The sequence below is a fragment of the Pan troglodytes genome, chromosome 22, assembly GCF_028858775.2.
Source record: "Pan troglodytes isolate AG18354 chromosome 22, NHGRI_mPanTro3-v2.0_pri, whole genome shotgun sequence".
In the NCBI taxonomy this organism is placed as follows: Eukaryota; Metazoa; Chordata; class Mammalia; order Primates; family Hominidae; genus Pan; species Pan troglodytes.
Window position 1 is genome coordinate 45756363 of NC_072420.2, and position 23873 is coordinate 45780235.

The window sequence follows — 23873 nt, forward strand, 5'->3', positions numbered from 1 at the left end:
TGGGTGTGGTGGCACACACCTGTAGTCCCAGCTACTTGGGAGGCTGAGGTGGGAGGATCACTTGAGCCCAGGAGGTTAAGGCTGCAATGAGCCATGATGGTGCCACTCCAGCCTCGGTGACAGAGCGAGACTCTGTCTCAAAAAAAAAGTAACAACTTTTGCCTGACCAAAAACAAAACAGAAAAACACAATAAGGTCAAAAGACAAAAATACCAATTGTGTGAAAACCTTTGTAGCATATCATAAATGTTTTAAAAGTTGAGGGAGAAGAAACCCGAAATCCTAGGAAAATGGGAAAAAGGTATGAACAGACACATATGCACATATACACGTACATAAACATGGCCCATACACTTTACCAAGATACCATTTCTTACAGATGTGCAAATAATCAAGTCTCACTTGATAGCTATTTCTAATAATGTTTCTATTTCTCATGTACATGCTTAATTGGAAATGGTGTGTTAAATAAAGGTGAAGAGGCAGTTGCCTTTTCAGCTTGAAAGAGCATTAAAGTTTATGACTGTTAACTTCTAAATTTATTCTGAGTGTGCTTTGAAATAGACTTTATAACAAAAGCAGCACTAACTCTCCCTAGATTTCCTAGGAAGCAGGTACCAAATTCTCATGCACCTGCATGCACAGGCTGCCAGGATGCCCCCGCTCTACTGTGGATTATTCTAGGCTGTTTCTCCTTCCTTCCAACCACCACACCCACATCCCTAAATCTAGGGGTTTAAATTTAGGTAGCACACCTAGGGGTTGTTAAATTTAGGTAGTTTCCACACTTCGACCTTTTTTCTTAGGATGGCTCTGTATTCGTTATGGATTTCATAAGTCACATGGCTGGAAGGTACCTGATACAGATTAAACACAGAATTTAGTTAGGATAGCATTCTGTCTTTGAAGGCTATGTGATTGCAGCCCAGGCCAAGCCAGCCAGAAGTTGGGTCACTTGAGCAGGGCCCTGCAAACACACCTGAAGGAGGTGGCATTGCTAGGACTCTACTTTTGGGGCTGAATCAGCAGAGGCAAAAGGACTTTGAGTAAGTCCTTGCTGAGGATGGCACAGCTCTCAGCTACAGAGCTAGGACCAGACCAGGCTCTGGGGTTCATGCGGGAATCACCAGTCTGCGCTGCTGCCTCCTCCTGTATGCGTGTGTGTGTGCGCGTGTGCGTATATGTGTGTGCACGTGTGTGCGCGCGCGTGTGCGTATATGTGTGTGCGTGTGTGCGCGCGCGTGTGCGTATATGTGTGTGTGCGTGCGCGTGTGCGTATATGTGTGTGCACGTGTGTGTGCCCATGAGTCCTGTGGCACCACCGAGTTGTCATGAACGCTTTCGTTTAACTAGTCAAGAGCAGTTTCCCATTTTGTAGGCTGTTTTTCTGTGACCTGGATTTTAATGGCTTGGTCGAAAGGTGGAAAAGTATCCACCTTTCCTATCAGTCTGGAGGCTGGTTTGTTTTTTCTGCGTCGCCTGCGTCACCACTTCCTGATGTCGGCGCACGGGGCTCTGCGCCCCCCAGGACTGGAGGCTCCGTGTAGATGGAGACTTTTGTTTTTGTCCCATCCTCCTGGCATGTAGAAGGCCCTCAAATACTTGTTGAAGAATAAATGGACGGGCTTTGGTATTTTATAACCTAGCAATGCACCTTTTGGTTGTTTCCAGGTTTACTATTAAAACTAACGTCTTGATGCCCCTCTTTTTGGATGCTTTTGGTGATAGAGAAGCCAAATCACGCTGGTTTTAAGCAAAAATCATGTATTTGCTCCTGAAATTTTCCTTTGAAAACTTTTCTGTATGCGGTTGTACATCAGTATGTGGTTTTCAGCCACACTGGGAGGCGCCTTTCTCTCTCTTTTTGTCGCTATAGACATTAGTGGAAAGCCACAAGTAGCGTGGGGGCTGCCTCTAGTCACGCTTCAGCTGCAAGTGCGGTGTGAGCATCTATTTTTACCTCACAGTCCTCGCTCTGAAAAATTCTGACCACTTTTATTTTTAACGTTCTGCTCTATTAGCTGGGTGCAGGGAGGAAAGAAGCTCAAATTAGTCAGTTTACTTTGTATTTATTTTTACTTGACCTTTTCACTTCCACATTTTGAGAAGAAAATGTGAGACTCTTTCCTCTGCATAATTTTCTTCCTTGAGGAGAAACCATTTTCAGTCATGCTTGGAAAGAGGTGGAGATAACCTCAGGGTAGCATGTTTAGCGTTTTCCATTCACGAAACAAACCTTAAAATGTTCATCTGTTTATTCTATGAAATAATTAGTTTCTTATTTCCCACGAATTTGAAAACCAGTACATTTCTGTGCCAAGTAATGGCTGTGTTTTCTCGACCATCCGGCAAGTCTCTACCTGGGTGTGGTGACTTGGGGACCGCGTTGTCAAAGAGCCAGTGAGGCGGGGGTGTGGAGAATTTGTTTGCCCTTTGTTTTTCACTTACCTTTTTCTGCAGGAATTGAACTAAACAATTGCTACTGACAATGATGTATTTTAATTCCTAGGAGATTGAACTCCTCACCTAGAACAGTTTGATTAATAAGCCTAATCTATTTAAGCATGTGTCAATCCTTTTGGAAATTGTAATATTCAAGGAGTTGCTAGCATTTATGGCTCTTTAAATATTTCTAGTTATAGTTGCTGTCAGGATTCATTTATTTTGATTGGGTAATTAGTTTCTTACCATTATTTTAAAAAGTAATAAACATTTTAATCAGATCTCATGGACAGAAAGCCAAGATTCTTGTGCTGCTTCCTAAATGCAGTGGGCGCATCTCTGTCAGTTTTTACCTGCTGGAAGGTACTCCTGAGTGCTGTGCTGAGCTCTGCCCATCTGTCCATCCTCTTTGGACACTCATCCCTTTCCCATACTCTGCTCTGTGAGGGGATGGTGCTAGTGAGAGCTCAGGTCGAGAGGGCTGGGGTGCTCCTTCGTCTCTCAGCTCATCAGCAGTGACTTGGAAGACAATCAGGGTCTACCTGTGTTGTTGAGAAGCGTTACACAAGCAGGAAAGCGCACAAGAGGAAGGCGCAGCTGAGTGAAGCATCGCAGAGCCCGCCGGGCTGTGCCTTCCACCCAGGCCAGCACACGCAGCGCTGCAGTCCCTGAAGGCTTCCTCAGGCTCCTCCTGTTAGCGTGGGTGCCTGCCACTGACCTCTGTGGGTGACAGGTTTGTCACTTGAGCTCGTATCCTGCAACCTGTTTGTTTAGGCGTGCCTGTTTGTTTGTTTTTAACTTTTTAATAAACTTTATTTTTTAGAGCAGTTTTATATTTACAGCAAAATTGAGGGACAGGTTACAAAGATTTCCGGTATGCCCCCTGCCCCCACACAGGCACAGCCTCCCCCATTATCAACATCTGTATCCGGAGCCGTGTATTTGTTACAGTTGATGACCCCATGTTGACACCTCATTACCCAGAGTTCATGGTTTCCATGAGGGTGCACTCTTAGTGTTGGACGTTCTATGGGTTTGTACACATTTATGACGATATGGATCCATCCTTACAGTATGCAGAATTGTTTCATTGCCCTTAAAGTCCTATGCTTAGCCTATTTTTTAACTATATAAATGCAGTCAAAGGATGTGTTTTTGTGTGTTTTCTTTTGTTCAGTATTACATGTGTGATGAGACTTGCCTGTGTTGTTGCCTGTTCGTTTTTACTGCTGTACATAGTAGTCTGCTGTTTGACCATATCATATATTCATTCTGCTGACGATGGATAGTTAGACGGTTTCCAGTTTGGGGCCATTATAAGCAAAACTGCTCTGACCATACTGATACATGTGTTTTGGTAAAGAAGCACAGGTGTTGCTGGGGTGGATGGGCTGGCTGTGAGCACACGCACTTCAGCGTGAGTGGGTGATGCTGGCATGGTGCCTGGTTGGGCACTCAACTGCCTGCTTTCACCACACTCCCCATGTGGCATCAACTGCTTTGGAAGTTTCTGTCTTCTTAATTTTTACCATTCTGGGCAGGTGTTTGTGGTATTTTTCTGTAGTTTTGATTCTCATGGACCTGCTTACTAGTGAGATTGAGCTTTTGTTACATTTCATGGTCATCTGGACTCTCTGAGATACCTCCCAAAGTGCCCAGCTACAGCCTCTGTCATCAGGCAAGGAGCAGGTATGGGAATGGTGTCTCTGCACACCTCATGTCTTGCCTACATCCTTCTTCAAGAAAATACTGGTTTTCTCCCTGAAAATGATAGAAATTGACTCATGATTTTTGAGTCTAGCTCAGGTGTCTTTTCTGGAATTGCCTTTTTTATTCGGTGTAAAGAGGCACAGGGACTTCATATCTGCTATAGATGAGTGAAGGTTGCCTAGACATGCACACAAGGCCCTTGGTGGACTTCCCCCATCCCTGGGGCTCCTCATAACCCTTCCCTCTTCTCTTCCCTGGACTTTCTGGACTGGGGCCAGGGCTTGGGTCGGGGGTGAGCCTTCCTCTCGGTGTGTATCTCTGTGTAGAGTTGCATGGTGAGATTCGGCTTCTGTTCTAAATGCAGTTGGGTGGAAATAAAGCAGGGATGGTCCTGAGTCACCCACATTCCTCTTGGTCAGTCTGCCCTGGTGTGAGGAGCTGGCAGCCTCTGCAGACCTTTGGTCCCACTTCCCATTTGGGGGATGTAGGCTTGTGTTATAAATAGGTGACCATGTGATTTACTGCTTGAACAGGGACACTTTTGAGAGTGAAAGGGCCTGCGATTATTAATGACCCCAAGATGACATGTGATAACGAGGAAGTTCTGGGGAGATCAGGTCATGATCCCCAGAGTTATGATCTCAAAGATGGAGAGTGTCATAGGGAGGATGCCCCTCTGTGAGTTGTGAGGGGCCACGTGTGTCCTGTGTACACAGGCCCTAAGGGGTGCTGGGGCCATGTGGGTAGTCATAGGAAGATGGCTGGAGTTGGAGGCAGAATGTTTAAGTATTTCACTCATTGACTAAACTTAGTTGAGTTTTATTTGTCTGTGAAAAGGGAAATCTACTTGCCTTGCTTGCATGCCTTTCCTAGGGATATTTTGGGGACTAAAATGTGACAGTGAATTTTAAAATATTGGTTGAAATGGCCAGGCTCGGTGGCTCACGCCTGTAATTCCAGCACTTTGGGAGGCCGAGGTGGGTGGATCACAAGGTCAGGAGTTCGAGACCAGCCTGGCCAACATGGTGAAAACCCATCTCTACTAATAATACAAAAATTAGCCAGGCGTGGTGTTGCACACCTGTAGTCCCAGCTACTCGGGAGGCTGAGGCAGGAGAATTGCTTGAACACAGGAGGTGGAGGTTGCAGTGAGCTGAGATCGTGCCACTGCACTCCAGCCTGGGCGACAGAGCAAGACTCTGTCTCAAAAACAAAACAAAACAATATATATGTGTGTGTGTGTGTGTGTGTGTGTATGTGTATGTGTGTGTGTGTGTGTGTGTGTGTATATATATATATATATATGTTGACATGTGAATTTTTCAGTTTACTCTGAACTCTTTCTTTGTCTGTTTTTTAAAGCATCCTGAAGGGGATTGTCTGTACAGCGTCACCTGTTAACAGCCACTAGGAAGCTGCCCTGAGAGTTGGACCTGGCCGAGCTCTCTGATACTTGAGCAGTCCTGCCCAGAGGAGCCTGTGCAGCATGTGAGGGTTCTTCAGTATTGGTCGGTGTTTAGGGAGCCCTTACAGTGAATGAGCACAGCTGCAGCCCAGTGACCCCTCTTGGACAAGTGCGGAGATCAGTTTTAGCTCAGCTGCTTTCTAAATGTTTCAGATATTTCAAACTGAAAGTCACAAGTAGCTTTTACTTTTGCAAGCAGTCTGCTGTTATGAATAGCACGTATAAGAAAATTTATAATTCAGTTAGTTAAAAATATTTTTGAGCACCTGTTAAAGCACCAGAATTCTTTTATAAATTGAGGAAAGCCATGCCATCTAACACATATGCGGCATTAAGTGTTCTTTTAATAAATATTATGCTTAGTAGACATACTCTACATACCAGTCAGAGGTTGCCGTCCTAAACCAAAACTACATATCCAGCACGTTCTGATATTAGGCGGTGGCTTACACCAGGGAAGGCTTGGAGGTTGTTTTGGCTCCTACCCTTTAAAAGGCTTACCAGCTTTTAGATGGAGTCATAGAAAAGACATGGATAGTAACAGAAAGGAAGCGTGGCTTATCAGCTGTGTCAAGTCAGGACACATGCATCCCCATTCACATTGCTGAACTCAGGAAGATATCCAAGCACCATTGTGACATACTTGTCCACAGACACCGCAGATAACCCCAGCACCCTCTCAGAGTGGTGCCTTGGTGTTTTTGTTCATAAAGCCTTGATGCTCAAGCCCATCCGTCATCCCGGGCAGGTGCGTAGCCTGTGTGGTGGATGCCAGGGTCAGGGGAGGGCTTTGCTTTTGCAGAGTCTCGAGGCTTAGGCTGAATGTGTTTTTAAAGGTCCGACTATACTGAAACAAACATTAAAAAATATTCAACATCACTTAATTTTTATTGCTTAAGAGCTTATCTGGGCTCTCCCATTGGCCCAGTAATTTGGTTGCTATTAATAACATTGTTGAGGTTGTCATCGTCACCTTAGCATTGTCATCATCACCTCCAGTAATAGCTAACATTTACTGAGTTCTTCCTCCATGCAGGAACTGTGCTGAGTTCTTTGCCTGCATTATTTTATTCAGCCTTTGCTGCAGCCATCTGCAGCAGGCACTGTTACTAACCTTCTCCTACCAGAGGGAACGCTTGAGACGCTGCAGGGTGACAGTAGCCTCAGAGCCAGGGGGCTGCATTGCTGGATCTTCAAGCAGGCAAACTGCCAACTCTGTGTTCATAATCCTGGTCATGGGGTCGCACTGACCTGTAGAGAGCTGCATATGGGGAATGGATTGGAGAGCTTTTATTTGAAACAACAGCAAAGTGGCATGATCTTTTGGGAATACACTTTTTCAAGTCATGTATCCACTCACAGACAGGCTTTGTGAGCCTCTTGCCTTGTTAAGGGCCCAGGGAAGATTTAAGGCGACCAAACTTCCAGTGACAAACAATATTTGAAATTAGTCTATTACTTTACCCCAGAAATGCAGAAATACATGGTTTTGGATGTTTGACCTCATTGGTTGGTGGGCATGAGGAGGTGGTCTGCTTTGGTGCCAATGACCGTCTGTGAGTCACAGAGTGAGTGAATGCTGAGCCGCTGTGATGGGAAAGCTCTCTGCTGAGTTGGTTCAGTCTGAGTCACAGAGTGAGTGAATGCTGGGCCGCTGTGATGGGAAAGCTCTCTGCTGAGTTGGTTCAGTCTGAGTCACAGAGTGAGTGAATGCTGGGCCGCTGTGATGGGAAAGCTGTCTGCTGAATTGGTTCAGCAGTGCACCCGCTTCCTCACGGGGCATTAGCCGGTCAGGGCGATGTCTCTGGATCACTCAACTTGTCCCTGACAGAGCAAGGAATAAGAAACCCAGTTAGATTGTCTGTATCATCAGATGCCATTTACATCCCAGTCAAATTAGCAGACAGATCACTGATTTCTTATAGGTGTACATCTTTTGACTTCAGCATAATCTCTTCCCCTTTTTCTGCATCCTTGGGTTTTAAAGGATGTTTACTATGTAAATGTTTAACATGTTTACTATTTAAACTTAATAGTTGAGGTAGCTTTTAAAATTTGTGTCCATTAAACCCAAGGACTCTTGCAGAAGTCGTATGGTTTTTCTTCTTTCATCTATAATGCATGTAAGGAATTATTCACTTGCTCTAAAGTTCAAATGTGTGAGTTTCTGGTGCTGTTACATAACACGTGGTATTGTGGGTCAAGGGGATTTAGTGTCTCACCTAAAATCTGGGGCCATGATGTCACCACATTAAATAGTAGGGATGCTTGCTCATCTTTTAAGGGTATTTTTTCCCCCTGCAAAGCAAAATGCTGAAGAGATACATATTTGTTAATTAACTGATTTCACCCTTGTCATCCATCCTCTTTCCTTAAGGAACTGTGTGTTGCATTCTTGCTGAGTGCAGACTAAGTCCTTTGTGCAAAGTTGGGTCATCCTGGGGTGAAAAGGTAAGTGCTTTCGGGGATGCTGATTAAGGTGGTATCCGCTATGCATCTCTCAGTGTCCCCAGGGCGGAATTCCTCAGGTTACAGTGGCAGGAACAGCTGCTTGAGCTCATTTTTGTCTTCTGAACAGGATCAGTCTTGGAATTGGCCTTTTCTCCATCTTCAGCCCCAGGGTGGGGCTGGCCTGGGCAGGGCCTGCGCCTGTGCTTGCTGCGCAGCAGCACCCCTGCGTGCCTTCCCTTGCCTCGGCTGCTAAGTCTTTGGAGAAAACTCTACATTGCCAAGCTTCTTCTGAAAGATTTAATTTTTTATTTAGAAACAGTATGCTTATTACAGACTGTGCATACTTTGCAGAAATGCAAAACTAGGAAGAGACATATTAGTCCCTTTGCATAGAAGCAACTTTTGTTATTATTTTGTATGTTTCCTTTGTATCTGTATTAGTGTGTTCTCATACTGCTAATAAAGACATACCAAAGACTGGGTGATTTATGAAGGAAAAAGGTTTAACAGACTCACAGTTCAGCATGACTGAGAAGGCCTCAGGAAACTTACAATCATGGCGGAAGGGGAAGCAAACACATCATTCTTCACATGGCAACAGCAAGGAGAAGTGTCCAGCAAAATGGGGAAAAGCCCCTTACAAAGCCGTCAGATCCCATGAGAACTCACTCACTATCACAAAAACAGCATGAGGGTAACTGCCCCCATGATACAATTACCTCCCACTGGGTCCCTCCCACAGCACGTGGGGATTATGGGAACTACAATTGAAGATGAGATTTGAGTGGGGACATGGCCAAACAATATCTGTGTCTTTTTTCATGTATATGTTTTTTTTTTTTCTTTTCTCGGCATAATTGATATACTGTGGTTACTCTACCTATTTGTGTAGGCCTCTCAGGTCATTGAAACAAGATGTTGTACAAATTAGCAGATGACACTGGCACATGGAGGAATGGTTTGTATTTAATTTTCACTGTATAACATTTTAGTAAAGCTTTTACTGGAAATGTTTTCTACCCATATCCTCAGGAAACCATGTGAAGTAGACAGCCTTGCATTTCCTGGATTGCTCCCTCGAAGGATGAAGGGAGCAGTTCTATCAGATGCTCTTCCCAGCCTCCTTCTCCAGGGAGACCTAGCTGCTGCTGTTTTGAGTTTCCTGGGAGGACATCCCCCAAGGACTCTCTGGCTTGTCCTTGTGACGTTGGTTTGCTTTTTGTGCCAGCTTTTTAGGCTTACAAAATGTTGTGTGTGTGTACATGGGAAAAATATGGAAGGGTACGTACCCACTAGTTTGTATCAGCACTGGATTCTGGCATAAATAATAGATGAGGAGTTTCTGTTATGTATATGGGATTGCTGAGATACACAGGGGTTTTCTGTGCACATCTCTCTATAACGCAGCTGTCCCGTCACATCCTGCATGTCAGTACAGGTAGTGCCATTCTCTTCGTAGGACTGTGACACTTTATCTTTGTTCTTTCACAGTTAAAAAAAAAAGCTTCTTTAAAATTCTGACTTTATGTAACTAACACAATGCTCATGCTACTTCACTTGTTACAAGAACATATTATTCTGTCCTATAGATGTACTGCAGTTATTTAATGGGTCGCCTATTGATAAGGGGGCCCTTTTAGTGTAACTATTTTAAAAAATGGAAGTAATACCAGCACATGGTAAAAAACACATTGCAGCTCATGAATGGGTATAAATTAAGTTGGAGATTTCCTCTTTCTCCCTCCCCACCCCATGCCCGGTTTCCAGAGGTAAACAATGTACAGTTTGTGTTGTCTTCTCTTAAGTTCTTCTTGTAGTCACCATTATAGCTTTAACTTTTCTGTTTGTGAGTTCATGTGGAAGTCAACAGTGCCTTCACACTCTTGAGTTTTGATGAGATTTATATTGACAAGGCTTAAAACATTTGTAGTGTTTCCCATCTATCATTAGGCTCCCTGTGCTTTTCCTGCAAGTGTAGTCTAAACATTTTAATATAAGAAAAGTAACATTTATAGTATTATGATAGTATATTTTGCCATAGAACCAAGTGGTATGAAATGTAATTCTGCCTCACCAAACATTTGCCAATAAAAGGAGAATATTCAGATGGAACTCCCAGTTTCTCTTTAGGCGTCTGCTGTTTCTAGCTGCCTCAGTTGCCATGGTTTCTCCTATCCCATGGTGTTGGTTTCTTGGATTCTATTTTTGTTTTGCTGGAGCACCTCCTTAATCCACTTCCTTATAGAATGGATGGCTGACAGACTTCTTAATCCACTTCCTTATAGAATGGATGGCTGACAGACTTCTTAATTCACTTCCTTATAGAATGGATGGCTGACAGACTTCTTGGGTTTTTGCACGTAATGTTCAAACATGCAATTACTTTGTTCTCATACTTATTGATAATTTGGTAGGGTCTAGAATTCTAGGATCGTATAATTTTCCTTTTGAAATCAGAAAATATTCTCTATTATTTTGCAGAGTCTAGTGTTGTTAATGAGAAGTTGGATATCCGTTTGATCCTTGTTCTACTGCAGGTAAACATCTTCTACTCTCTCCTTCTCTCCCTCCCTGGGCTTCATGTCCTGACGGTTTGATTTTTCGTTACCCTAAACCCGGATCTGCTTCTCTTCCAGCCCGCATGCCCATATTGGGATCACCCCTTAGAAAACCTCAGGCTTTCTTTGGAGAGCGATTCTCAGGTTTTAGCCCAGGAATAAAAGCGTTCCCTATGGCTCCTGCTTCTTGGGAAGACCCCTCACCTCTGTTGTCTTGCTCTGCAGTTTCCTCTGCTCTCTCGCATCAACCTGCTTTCGTCTGCCTTATGCCCTAAAAGCCCTGGCAGGCTTTCTTGTGTTCTGCTAAATCCCTCTGTAAATTTTTAGCACCGTGCACTATTATGGTTCATTCACCACCAAAAAGTACCTTTTCTGACATTTTAACAGAGCTCTGGGAAGAATGGAGAGAAGATATGGTGTACTTTATCACCATTTTTAATTAAAAGCCCTTTTAATTAATTAATTTAGAGGCAGGGTCTCGCTCTGTCACCCAGGGTGAAGTGCAGTAGTGTGATCGTGGCTCACTGCAGCCTCCACCTTCTGGGCTCAAGCAATACTCCTGTTATCAGCCTCTTGAGGAGCTTGGACCACAGTCACGTGCCACACTGACTGATTAATTTTTAAATTTTTTGTAGAGGTGGGGTCTTGCCGTGTTGCCCAGACTGGTCTCGAACTCCTAGGCTCAAGCCATCCTCCCACCTTGGCCTCCCAAAGTGCTGAGCACACCACTGTGCCTAGCCTAAAAGCCTTTTTAGATCACTCTCAGTGGCAAAATTAGTGCCTTGGTCACCTTTACCAGTAGCTGTTCTTGCTCTCCAGTGGAAATATCACTCAACATTATCAAAGAATCGGGATGAAATTAAATGAACCAGTTTAGGTACTTTTGATACAGAAGTTCTTATGAGACGTGTTGTTCTTTATTATGTAAGAGTGTGGCCATAAACTTAAAAATAGCTGGGTAACTTTGTTACACTTGCCTTGATGGTGTGTTGCAAGTTAGTTAAATTTCATATACTCTTAATCAGCACATCACCAACAAATAAAATGTTACTACTGCATCAGAATTTAGGGGAGGTTCTATACATCTGTTTTGAAATAAAGACGGAGATGACTTAGGATACTTATAAGTTGTTGAAAAATCATGGCTCCTGAAACTATGAATTGTCATGGTGGTATATACCCAGACAGCCCACATTAAACTGCTGTGAAAATGAGAAAACGGACATTGAGATTATAAAAGCAAGAATGTTGGTAATTGAAATCCATTATAAATAAAGCTGTCATTGGTAACGCACGAAATGCTGTTTCTGAGGATGAGGACTTTGTGTCCCCCACGTGGGCGCATTACCAAGCTTTGCAGCTCTGCACAGGAGCCTCCCTTCTTGATACTGAACTAGACCTCTATAAAGCCTAGTAACACCTCAGGTTTAGGTTATAAATCTTAAATTTTAGTGCCCCGTAATAATTCACTTGGTAGGTTACCATGGACTAGCCCTTAGTTGCACTGAGAAAAGAAAGGCTATGAAATTTTGTTGGTGAAGTGCCAAAGAAAGGATTGGGTTTTGGGTCATCTCACAGCCCATGGTGAGGGCTGTCTTTGGCCTCTACCGCACGGACAAGTTTGCATGTCAGATGTTGGCACGCTTGTGGGGTATTGGGTTCTTTTGAATATCTGATTAAATCCATTTACATTTTCATTAGAAAAATTCATCTGTGCATATGAACACATCATTTCATATATGATTTCACACTTCTCATTGTCTTCCTGAAGCCCATTCGTGAACTGTCGATTGAATGCCTGCTCTGGAGAGGAGTGTGAAGCCGCACTTCTTCCGTCTCCTCCTGGCACTCGCTCAGGATCCTCACAGGTGTGGAAAACACGCTAAGGAAGCCTGCGAAGGCCAGATGTCTCCCTTTTGCCTTCTTTGGTTCTGTTCATGATGGCCTTATCACGGACACACTAGGACCCTCTGAGGACACCACCCCTGCCACCGCATTGCTCTGGGGGCAACTTCCAAGTTTATTGTCTTCCTCCAGCAAGGGCAGGAATGTGGAGAAGCTGTGTGTGCTGGGCCTTTACTTTCATTATTGGCGACAATGTTTGTTTTCATTTTATCAGCTTTCTTTATCCTCCGTTTTTTTATTTTCCACAGGTAATGTATATTTTGAGAACAGTGTGAGGTTTATTCTACTAATGGAAATTTACAAAAATACCAGTTTGAATGATTGAGAAATCTAAGTTAAAGAACCCTTGAATAGAAATGTCGCTGTTCAGTGCGTTGATCGATTCTCACATCTGAAGCCAGCTGTGTATTCTTGGTATGTGTGTATTCAACTCAGGTGTGACCTACTGTCTTTTATATGTCCCTGGATTTAAATGTGCTAATTTTGTTATGATTTTTGTGTCTACATTTGTAAAAGCCGCTGATAGTTCATGTCTGGCACATTCTTGACAGATTTTACTACCGAGATTATACTGGTCTCGTAAAACAAGTTGGGGATGTTCCCTGTTTTTTGTTCGCTGGAACGGTATGTGTAAGCTTTGTGCTTTTCCTTTATTCAGCCAGTGCTTTCACATGCTGCTTCCTTTTATAGCCACTCTTTTTTGCTACATATTCTTTCTCTACAAGAGCACAGTTCTTCTGGAATGTGTCCCTTAGGATTAACTATCTCAGGTGTGATTTGTGTGAAAACATCTTTATTCTTATTGTGGAAAGACTGTTGTTAGGTGGGGAGTTTACTTTCCCGTCTGCACATTGAAGATCTCATCCTGCTCCACTACTGGTCTCTTCCCTGGGCCCTGGGCATCCGCTCTCAGCCTGACCCCCTGTGCTCCCACGTCATTTCTCTGTGCTGTGTCTGGGTTCATTCTTATTTGTATTTATTCTGCTGCGGGTTAGTTGGCCGAATCTGTTTCTGTGAGAGCTCCCATGCTTTTGGTACTTTCTGTCTCTCGTGTGTCTCTGCACTGCTTTCTGGGTTATTGCTTCGGTTCTACTGCCCAGTTTGGCCATTTTCTCTTTAACTGTGTCTAATATGCTGCTAAAACCTGTCCACTGAGCTTTTAGCATTAGTCATTATAGCTATTATTTCTGGAGGGTCTCTCTGCTTCCCTGTCCTGCCAAGTCCAATTGGTCATTCTTAGTTTACCTGTTTACTAACTGTTTGTATCTCCTTTAGCCGTTGTTTTCTGTTCGTATATGGTGTGTTTGACTTTTCCAGCATGTTCAAGGCTGTTTTCCCAGCTGTATCCCCTCTTCTTGGGCCATCAACTTTTTGTTCCCCATTGTTGCTACTAATTCTTAGGACTAATAAAGCACTTCAAATGGCAGCTACTGTCAAAAGTTAGGAAGAAGGCTTCTTTGCCGTAGCAGCCTCCAGTTGATTACTTTCTCTTGACCTGTACTTTACTTGCCACGAGCATATCATGCCTCTGTACTTACTGAAGTAATTACTGTCTCGAAATAGTGAAATCTCATCAGTTGCCCATATTTGTTTAACTGCACACCCATGCATAGTCTTGGCTTTATGCAAGGTAGAAAATGAGAGTACTTAGTTTTTGGCAGAGCAGAGCCCCAATTTCCACAGTCTAATTAAATTATAATGATAAATATCACTTTAAAAGGAAACAATTGCTTCATTTAATCAATATGATTATTACTGGCACAGCAAATCCATCAAGTGCTGTGAATGATAAATGTGTTTTAATACAACTTGCAGTGTACTTGCTGTTGGTACAAGGCATGTTAAATCCTCAGTGGTCCCTCTTTTCATAGCATTGCTGTGTCACTGGCATTTCCCTTTGTTAGGAGATAGTGGGGTATAAACCCATTGTGGAAACCCCTTCAGCTTGACGAATTTGGAGTCATGCTATTTTCAGAAGAGGATTTCCTGCGACTAGGAGCAGTCACCCAGAGAAAGCTCTGGAAAGGTGGTGGTGCTGGGGTTGAAGCTGAGCTGCTGGCCCCTGGCATGTCAGTGGGCGGAGGTGGGAGACGTGCAGAGCTGCCTATCCCACAGTACTTCCCTTTCCCCATCCACCCTTTCGGGTGGCTCACTCCCCACCAGTTTCGCAGGATGGCTCAAGGCAAATGGAGAAAACGGCGCAGGTTGATACTCTTGGCCGTAGCTTGCGAGCTTGCCTCTTAGCACCTCCAACCACGATCTCCTTGAACGTAGTCTCCTCAGTCTCTCTTTTTTGTGTGAGGAAGATAAAGTTTCTAGTTGCCTTTTCGCATAATCTCATAACTCTTCTGCACCTGTGGTTCCTTAGCTCTTATCTGAGACCGTGGCAGGCAGACAGCTGGTTGCACTGGTTGGTTAGTTGTTTCATATGGTTGATCATACAGCAGCTACTTGGTCCCATTGTTATTGATAGTACTGTATAAAATCAGTTGTCATTGCTGGTATTTTTTTTTGTTCTGTTGCCTGATTATTTGTTTTCTAATACATTTTTATTGTGAGATACCTTTCATGAACATGGACACATATATAAGAGAATAATTTTAATTGCATGTCCATGTAACTCTCACCCAGGTTAAATAGACACTGTGTACCTCACAGTTTCCTTCATGCTCCTCCCTGATGATAACTCCCCCTCATCCATATGACACATCTAATATATACTACGTGTGTGTGTGTGTATAATTAATTATAATTATTATTATTTTGAGACAATGTTTTGCTCTGTGGCCCAGGCCAGAATGCAGTGGTGTGATCACAGTTCTCTGCAGTCTCAACTTCCTAGGCATAGGTGATCCTCCCACTGCAGCTTCCAGAGCAGTTGGGATTACAGACGTGAGCCACCACTCCTGGCTAATTTTCTTTATTTTTTTTTGTAGAGACAAGGTCTCACTATGTTGCCAGGACTGATCTTGAATTCCTGGGCTCAAGCAGTCTGCCTGCCTCGGCCTCCCAAAGTGCTGGGATTGCATGCATGAGCTACTGCATCTGGCTTCTAATTCTTTAATGTTTGTAGTTTTGTCAGATTTTCTGTTTCCTCCTGAGTTAGTGTTAATAAGTTGTATTTCTTTTCTTTTTAAATGGTGATGTGTGTGTGTGTGTGTGTGTGTGTGTGTGTGTGTGTGTGTGTGTGACAGGGTCTCACTCTGGTTGCCTAGGCCGGAGTGCACTGGTGCAATCTCAGCTCACTGCAGCCTCGACCATTCAGGCTCAGGTGATTTCTCACACCTCAGCGTCCGAAGTAGCTGGGATGACAGGCGTGTGTTACTACGCCTGGCTAATTTTTGTATTTTTAGTACAGATGGTTTTGCTATGTTGCTCAGGCTTGTCTTGAACTCCTGGGCTCAAGTGATCCACCTGCCTCAGCCTCCCAGAGTGCTGGGATGACAGACGTGAGCTACTGCACCCAGCCTAATAAGTTGTATTTCTCTTGGAGTTTCTTCATTTAACCTAAGCTTACAAGCTTTTTGGAATAAAGTTTATAAAGCCTCTTACTATATTTTTAGTGTTGTCAGAGTTTAAGTGATAATTCCATTTTGGTTTCTCTTGCCGCCTGATGACCCATTCCCAACTTAGTGACATAAACAACAATCACTTTATTAATGCTCAGCCAGGTAGCCTGAGTGTCTGGAGCTCTGCTTCTGGCTGTCAGCTGTGGCTTTCTTGGTTCTTCTCAATGTCCTGTATGAGAAGGCTTCTTCAGTGAGGTGGCTGGCTCCCGCCTGGGGCTGACCAGACATCCTTCTCTGCATGTAGCCCCTGTGATCTCTTCAGAGCATCTGAGTTGGCTCCCCAGAGACAGTGTTCCCAGAAATAGGAGGTGGAAGCTGGCATCCTCTTCAGGTGCTGGTCTGGACCTGGCAGTACCACACCTGCTGCGTTCAATGGGCCAGAGCAGTCACCCGCCTGCCGGGACTCATTGGGGGAAGTAAGATCTTCCCACACAAGGACAGGAGAGTCACATTGTGGCCATCAGGCCTTCCTGCCCTCCAATTCAATTCCAAGGCTGTTTAATTTGGGCTTTTTCTCTTGTGTTCCCTTTCTGTGTTTCCATGAGTCTTGCCAGAGATCACTGGTTCACTGCATTGTCTTTTCAAAGAACCAATGTTTATCTTTGTGTCCCTGCCGTTATATGTAATTAATACAGGTTGAATCTCTTACTAGTTCCCTTTTTCTGTTTTCTTTGAGCTTACTTTGTTCTTCTCTCCCTGACTTGTTCAGGTAGGCACTCTTTAATTTTTTTACTCCTATTCTAGCTTGAGCACCGAGCTATAAAGGTCCCTCTGATGTACTGCTTTATCTGTGTGCCACACAATTCTGTACATAATCTTTTCTAGTTTTAAGTTCTAAGTATTTTCTGTTTTCTCCTGTGATTATTTTCTTTTGTCTATGGATGATTTAGAAGTGTACTGCTTAACTCTCAAACATGGGGACTTTCTAGTTATACTTGGCTTATTAATTTCTAGGCTCATTGTATTACTATCAGAGGATGAGCTCTGTCTGATTTCAGCCACCTGAAATATGTTGAGATTTTCTTTACGGCTGGGATATGGTCTATTTTTAGAAGTGGCTCATGTGTCCTTGAGGAGCTGATGTATGATGCACTGTTAGGAGCAGCGTCTTGCATGTGACCGCCGTGCAGCTTGTTAACCGTGTTGTGCAGATCTTCCATCTCTCCACTGTTTTGTTTTTTCAGCCGCTGTCTGCTGTCTCTGTCACCTGCTCCTCTCCACTCCCTCCATGACAAAAAGACTCCGGTGTTTTTGACCATCTTTCATTGCGCCCCTACTGTGATCTTAGTCACGGGGCCAAGCACTCTACATCTGTTCCTCCATTTAATCCTCACGGCACCATCTGCGGCGGGTGTTCTTTGTGTCCTCGTCCTGTCCTCATAGGAGCAAGCCTGGAAGGGGCTGAGTCACTGTTCAAGTCACACGGCTGCAAGGCTGCGGTCTAGGGTGGTGGCCTGGACCCCTCTTTCCTGGAAGCCATGCTTTTCCTGAAACCCCTTGCAATACTCCTGGCAAGTATGGCAGTTTTACCTCAGTTGGTATGAGTGTCCTCAAATGGGAGGCAACCATTCTCACACTTGATGTTTAGACTTCGCAGCTTCCAAAACCCACCCTGCATATCACCTGCTCCCTCCTCAAAGTGGCTGGGCTTCCCATGCAGTTTCCCATCCTGCAGACGGCCCAGGGAGGTCAGATTTCTTGGCCAGGCTTGCAGAGTTGGTGGGACATGATGTGGGCACTAGAACCCAGTTCTGTAAATCTTGGTTTCATGTCCTTTCTGCTGTGTTTTTCTTTCTCTGTTTAGGCGGTGGACTTTTTGGTGTGTAAAGCTTCTAGAATGGATTTTACTTCTTTGTGGCTCTTTGGATTGAGGGAGGGGCTAGGTGCCATCTCCAGAGAAGCTTGTTCAGCTCATGCTCACTCGGGGCCCTTGCTGTCTGCCCACTGGGGAGGGGCTGTGGTGGAGCTGGATTCGGACTGAGTGGAGGCAACGCTGAAGGTCAGAGGCCAACGTCCTTGCACTTCTTGACACTCTCCACCCAGGCGTGGTGATTGGGACCGCTGGGGAGGGTGATTTGGGAGCTTGAATCTGTTGTGGTGATGATGGGGGTCATTGATAGTGGGGACAGTTCTGGACATGTGGCCCTCATTCTCTGTGCTGGACAAGATGACTCTGTGACCTGTAATTCCAGGCTGATAGAGCATTTTCAGTGACAGCCCATTTGACTTGATGGTGCTAGTGCAGGACACAGGTGAGCTTGTCTCTGTGTCTTAGGTCTGTCCCAGCAGACGAGCTGACGTGTGTTCTAGATGAATGTCAGCTGGTCACAGGTGGGAGGTTTGGAAGGTAGCCTCCAATCTCCTCTGAGGACTGCAGCAGCGACCGGGGCAGCAGGAATGCATTGTGATGGCCTGGCCAAGTCTGCATAGCGAGAGTCGAGCCACTTTCACGTGCACCTTATCCCACACTTCACCTCCTTCCTCCAGGTTCCCACTCAGAAACCCGCTCTCCCCTGGACACACCTCCCAGAGACTTCTCTTTGGAACTCTGCAATGGAGAAACCCATTGCAGACTTCCCCTTCTTTTGGATATCAGTTTGCTTTTCAGGAAGAAAATTTTAATACTTCATATTGAGGTTTTATAATTGTATTAGCATGTTGAAACATTTTCTCTAATGGCTTGCTGGTTGAAAACGCTTTCACACAGAGCAGAAACGAGATGGAGATACTGTTTCACAACCTCTGCTTCAGAAGCAGAGGTGGCCTGTAGCTTCCAAATCCGGGCAGAGCACGTGCAGGGATGGTGCATCTCTGTATCTGGACTCACATTCACATGTGTGCATGTGTAGGGGTGTGTGCATATTGAATTGTAAAAAAGATGAGTACGTGTGAGATTCTGCCTGAGACTCCAGTCCTCAGTGTGTGGCCTGGTGCCGCTGATGCCGAGATGTTGGACCGGCAGCGATCTGCCTCCGTCTGTCGCAGGTGCCTCTACCTGCTGCAGGCAGACGGACGGAGACGTGATGGATTGCGCATATCCCGTTTACAGATTAGGAAGAGTACATTTAAAATAACTTAAATTTGTATTTAGAAGACTTTTCATGGAGAGTATTTATTGTTATAGAGTTCACTTCTGAAATGGTGACAAAGCTTTTGATACTGAATCAAACAAGTGTGAAGTTACCGAATCTCTCTGTTACACAGAGTGGAGCCTTTCAGGCTGGCATGGAGAGCTTAAGGGGCGACTGAAGGAGACACACTGGCTGAGCGCGGAGTTCTGCTTACTTCAGTCCTGCTGAGATACTCTCTCAGTCCGCTCGCACCGAAGGAAGCTGCCTTGGGATCAGAGCAGACATAAAGCTAGAAAAATTTCAAGGTGAGTAAAAACCTGTAAAGATCTGATCAAATCTGACTGGTAGAAATGCCTTTTTCTTGATATAAACTGCTTAATTAAGCCTTTTGGCTTGCCTTTGAAAGATGCTTTGTTGAATACTTCCCGGCACAGATGATCTGTTACTGTTGGTTGATTTCTAATCTTACTGCAGCCTTAGCTCACCCATGAGTCCCTCCTGCTGGTTCTGGGGTGGTGCCTGCTGCCCTCCAGTGGCATGTGTGGCACTTGCTGCCCTCTTTGGGGTCAGTTCACCATTTATTGAGTCAGTGCTTCATGCCAGGCACTAGACTTGGTGAAAGCTTTTACCATCAATTATTATTTTCTTAGGAGTAATTAAAAGAAAATTTTCCTGTAATCCCAGCACATTCGGAGGCTGAGGCAGGCAGATTACTTGAGGCCAGGAGTTTGAGACCAGCCTGGCCAATGTGACAAAACCCCATCTCTACCAAAAATACAAAAATTAGCCAGGTGTGATGGTGCACGCTTGTAGTCCCAGCCTCGGGAGACTGAGGCAGGAGAATCGCTTGAACCCGGGAGGCAGAGGCTGCAGTGAGCTGAGATCATGCCGTTGCATTCCAGACTGGGTGACAGAGCAAGACTCTTTCTCAAAAAAAAAAAAAGAAGAACATTTCTTTAGTACTTATTTTTGGCGACTATCTCATGATTCAGCGTCTGCTTTTGAGAGAAGTTGTGACAAATACTAAAATCCCAGTAAAATTAGTATGGTGTCAGATTAATTTACTTATGAGCAGCTGAGTGACTAACTCAGGAAGTCCAGTTGTACATTTCCAGGGAAGCTTTTTCATGGGTTCAGATGAGATGAGGGGAAAGAGAAGGTGTCAGAGGGCTGCTGCTGGCTGGAGGAACGCGGGTGTGCTCCTGTGTCCATTTGCTCTGTGGATACTGACGAGCGCCCACTGGGCCTCAGTTGCCCTCTGGGCATGGCAGGGACCAGGCGCTCGCTTGGCAGCTCTCATGTGAGCCGCTCACTGGACACAGCCGTGCTCCCACCTGGGAGTTCGGGATGGCATGCAGAGCTGTGGGGAGGGAGCGGTCACCGGGGCGTGAGTGTGGACAGATGGGAGTGGCTGGTGCAGAGCCATGGGTAGGGGGCAGTCACCAGGGCGTGAGCGTGGATGGATGAGAGTGGCTGGGAGCCTAGGGGGGACACCGTCTTTGGGGAGTAGAGACACGCCCATGTCTGACTACTGGGTTTTGAATTTGTGCCCGCAAAGGTCCTGTTTGCCATTTCTGTCTGTAAATGTCAGGAATTTCAGGTAACTGGTTCCCTAGCGAGACCTTTAAAGGAGGCTTTATCTTCAAGCGATGCTTTTTGTTGGGGGGTACACAGGCCGTCCAAGTACGAGAAGGTCAAAATCAGGTCACCTTTATCATGGCTTGTGCTGTGGGATGGAATTTTATTTTCAGCCACAGCGCTTCTTCTAGCTTAATTAGTGATAGGAAATCAGCTTCTCTGTAACCAGAGGTTATTGAAAGAATGAGGATCCCAGAGTTGGAATGAGTCTGAAAGAGATGTTGTGGTTTAATATTGCTAAGTTAAGTGTCGATTTGTGACTACCTATTTTTAACATGCCACAGAAGTAAAACATTGCATTAATTATGCCATACATGTGAAATAGCAAGTATTTTTATATAATATAGCTGTGCATTGGAGAAATGAATTATTTATAATCCTTTGCACCAATAAATTGTTCTTAAAAGCATAGAAAAAATAATCAGGCCAGAAGGAGATATCTAAAGCATATGCTGAGAAAGCAAAACTGAAGAGCTGGAAATTATAAAATATTACGACATGATGAGTCATATCTCCTCCTCCTGATTCTGTGTTACTAAATGTTAGCTGCGAATAGAAATCATGTATTTCCTTTCTTTCATAAAATAAGAGCTAATTTCGGCAGCAAACAGTTTGGCATGTTATTCTTTTCCCTTTTCAGGGTGGTTTAAATAAAAATAAATAAACATGAAAGATTTTGGCTGGAACATCTTTGGAAGCACGGCCGTCCTCAGCCTCACTGCACCGTCTGGTTTCCCTCTGCGCCTCCCGCCCGGGTCCTGCCTTAGTGCTGTCTGTGCCGTGTAGCCACAGGTCACACTGCAGGGGTGTGGGGAGTTATTCTTAGTTTCAGGCAGACTCACTGTTTTTGCCTTTCTTTTTGCTTTAAAAGACTGAAGTTATTTCTTGTGTTTTTATACATGAGATTATCTTCTGAGGCTGGAACATCTTGGGGGGATACAATAGATAGAATTCCTATAGTAATTCCCCTGCACAAGAGGAATTGCTGAGGAGGGCTTCGGGAAACCTTGACTCTTGTTGAAGCCTGGAAAGCTTTCTCAGTCTTTCTCATTGCCACCCCACACCACATCTTCTTTTTGTAACAAATATTTATTAACTCATCTTTTTATTTTAAAATGAAGTTCACAGAAGATATTACCTTATATAATTATAGCCATATAATGTTAAAAAGCAGTGTCATGCTGAAATGTAATATAAAGAGAAACTGAAGATACATAATAAAATAGTTTTCTATGCCACTGTATGGACATTTAGGCACTGCTGCTTTCACTCGGATCACTGAGTGGTGTGGGCCTGTCAGTGCAGGCAGATGTGGGGTAGGTACTGAGCTGGTGACCTGAAAACCATAAGCAATAGAGCTGAGTGGCATTACTTTCTGAAATGGTCAACCCTGAAGGAAGCAGTGTTCAGTCTTCCCTGTCTCTAGGTAGTCTCTGTATTTCTGGAACATTGAGTGTATGTTAAAAGTATAGAAAAATGCATTGTGTCAATCCAAAACTCAGCTGGGCTGGGCTTAGAGAATTATGAGCAGCCTTTCCACCTGCATGGAAGTCCTTTTGTGCAGGACAGTTCTTTGTTTCCGGGGTGGCCCTGCTCCCTCCAGGAGGTTTAGGAGTGCCCATATCACTATGATGCCTAAGCCACTTCTCATGTTGCTACCTGTTGCTACCACTGGGCATCGCTGCCGCCTCCTGCTCTGTGCACAGTGTGGTGTGGCCACCTGACCGACTGGTCAGGAACTAAAGTTCTCTCGAAGCCTTGACTGAAAGGAGAAGTGAGGAGGGGCATGGAGCCCAGTGCCAAGAGGCAGCTGCGTCTTTAGGGGCTGGCACTTTTCAGAGGGGCTCTTGGGGCCAGAAGGAAAGAGCTGTCATTCAAGGCTTACACAGCGTGGAGGTGCCCTCCCTGGGGTGTCCTGTGTGCTGACCTCTGTCCTGGTGCCTGGCGGTGTCCTGGCGCAGAGCTCCGCAAGCCTCTGCGGGGCTCTTCTCTGTGTGGAGGTTCTCGAGATGGGCAGTCCGGGTGGATGGTCAGGCCAATGAGGGCCTTCGAATGAAGCACATTATTGTAAGGATGCTAATTCTGGATCCTCAGATATTGTGACAAAAACTTGACAGTTTTCTTCCTTCAAAGTAATTTATTGACTAAAATAACCAACTGAGCAAAGGTGATGTTTTAGTATCTAAATATTCCAAAAGATTACTGAAATTTTAAAGTAAAAATTTGGCCAAGAACGAGAAGTCTCTGAATGTGCTTTTCTGGCATGACCCCTGTCACCAGGAAGCTGTCAGTGTGGTGTTGGGCCTGATTGATTCGCATCAGCTCAGGGGTGCTCAGGCATGTGGCATCCTATTGGAAGGTCGGCAGTGGGAGAGCAGCTGGCCAGGTCAGAGGATTCATTTCTGTCTGAAGCTTTGTGAGGAACTAAGATGGCTTTTCCAGTAGCCTCTGTCATTCCAGAGAGTTTTAAGATTGCTTTTATTTGTTCTCTACCCTGGAACTAGGAAGCCAGACCCAAGAAATGTATCCACACCAGGTTTTGCCCATAGTTTTTAAAAATGTTGAATTTCTTTAACTTGAGGCCCTCACAATTTTCTGGGCCCCCGTAAGTTATAGAACAGGGACCAGGCCTGCTACGTTGTGGGGGCTGGGTGGGCACTGGCTCCCCAGGGCACAGATCCTTCCTGTGGGTGGGCTTAGGGGATGTGAGGGATTCACTTTCAGATGTGACACTCCAGATGTGGGGTTGGTGGCACATTTTTTTTGTCCAGTTACATGCAAGTAAAAAGGAGGACAGATTCTTACTGAGCCTGTGCAGTAGACTCCGTTGTCAGGAAGAGGAAAGTGTCTTAGCGTGAGTGCCCCTGAATTCTGAAAGTTCAGGAGAGTAACATGTTACCTAGACAGCGTTTTATTTCAGCTTTGAAAGCAGAGTCTACTGGATTTAGGGCTAGAGATAGACGAAGAAGAAAGAGAAGGGGCTTCTTTGAGCGCACATTAGAAAATACACCATAAAAGAGAATACCGACAATCTTCCAAAGCCACAGTCAGCGTTTCCCTGCCA

General features: G+C 44.7%; 1 protein-coding gene across 18 annotated transcripts in view; it reads left to right on the plus strand.

Moving 5' to 3' along the window:
* Nucleotides 1-23873, plus strand: part of ADARB1 (adenosine deaminase RNA specific B1) — a 156952-nt gene that overhangs the window by 33307 nt on the left and 99772 nt on the right. For 10 of the 18 annotated variants that reach the window (XM_063803361.1, XM_063803354.1, XM_063803356.1 and 7 more), the window contains 1 exon segment: nucleotides 19305-19476. The exons of 1 other annotated variant lie outside the window; for it this stretch is intronic. The gene's annotated coding sequence lies outside the window, so the exon portion shown is untranslated. 18 annotated transcript variants of the gene reach the window in all.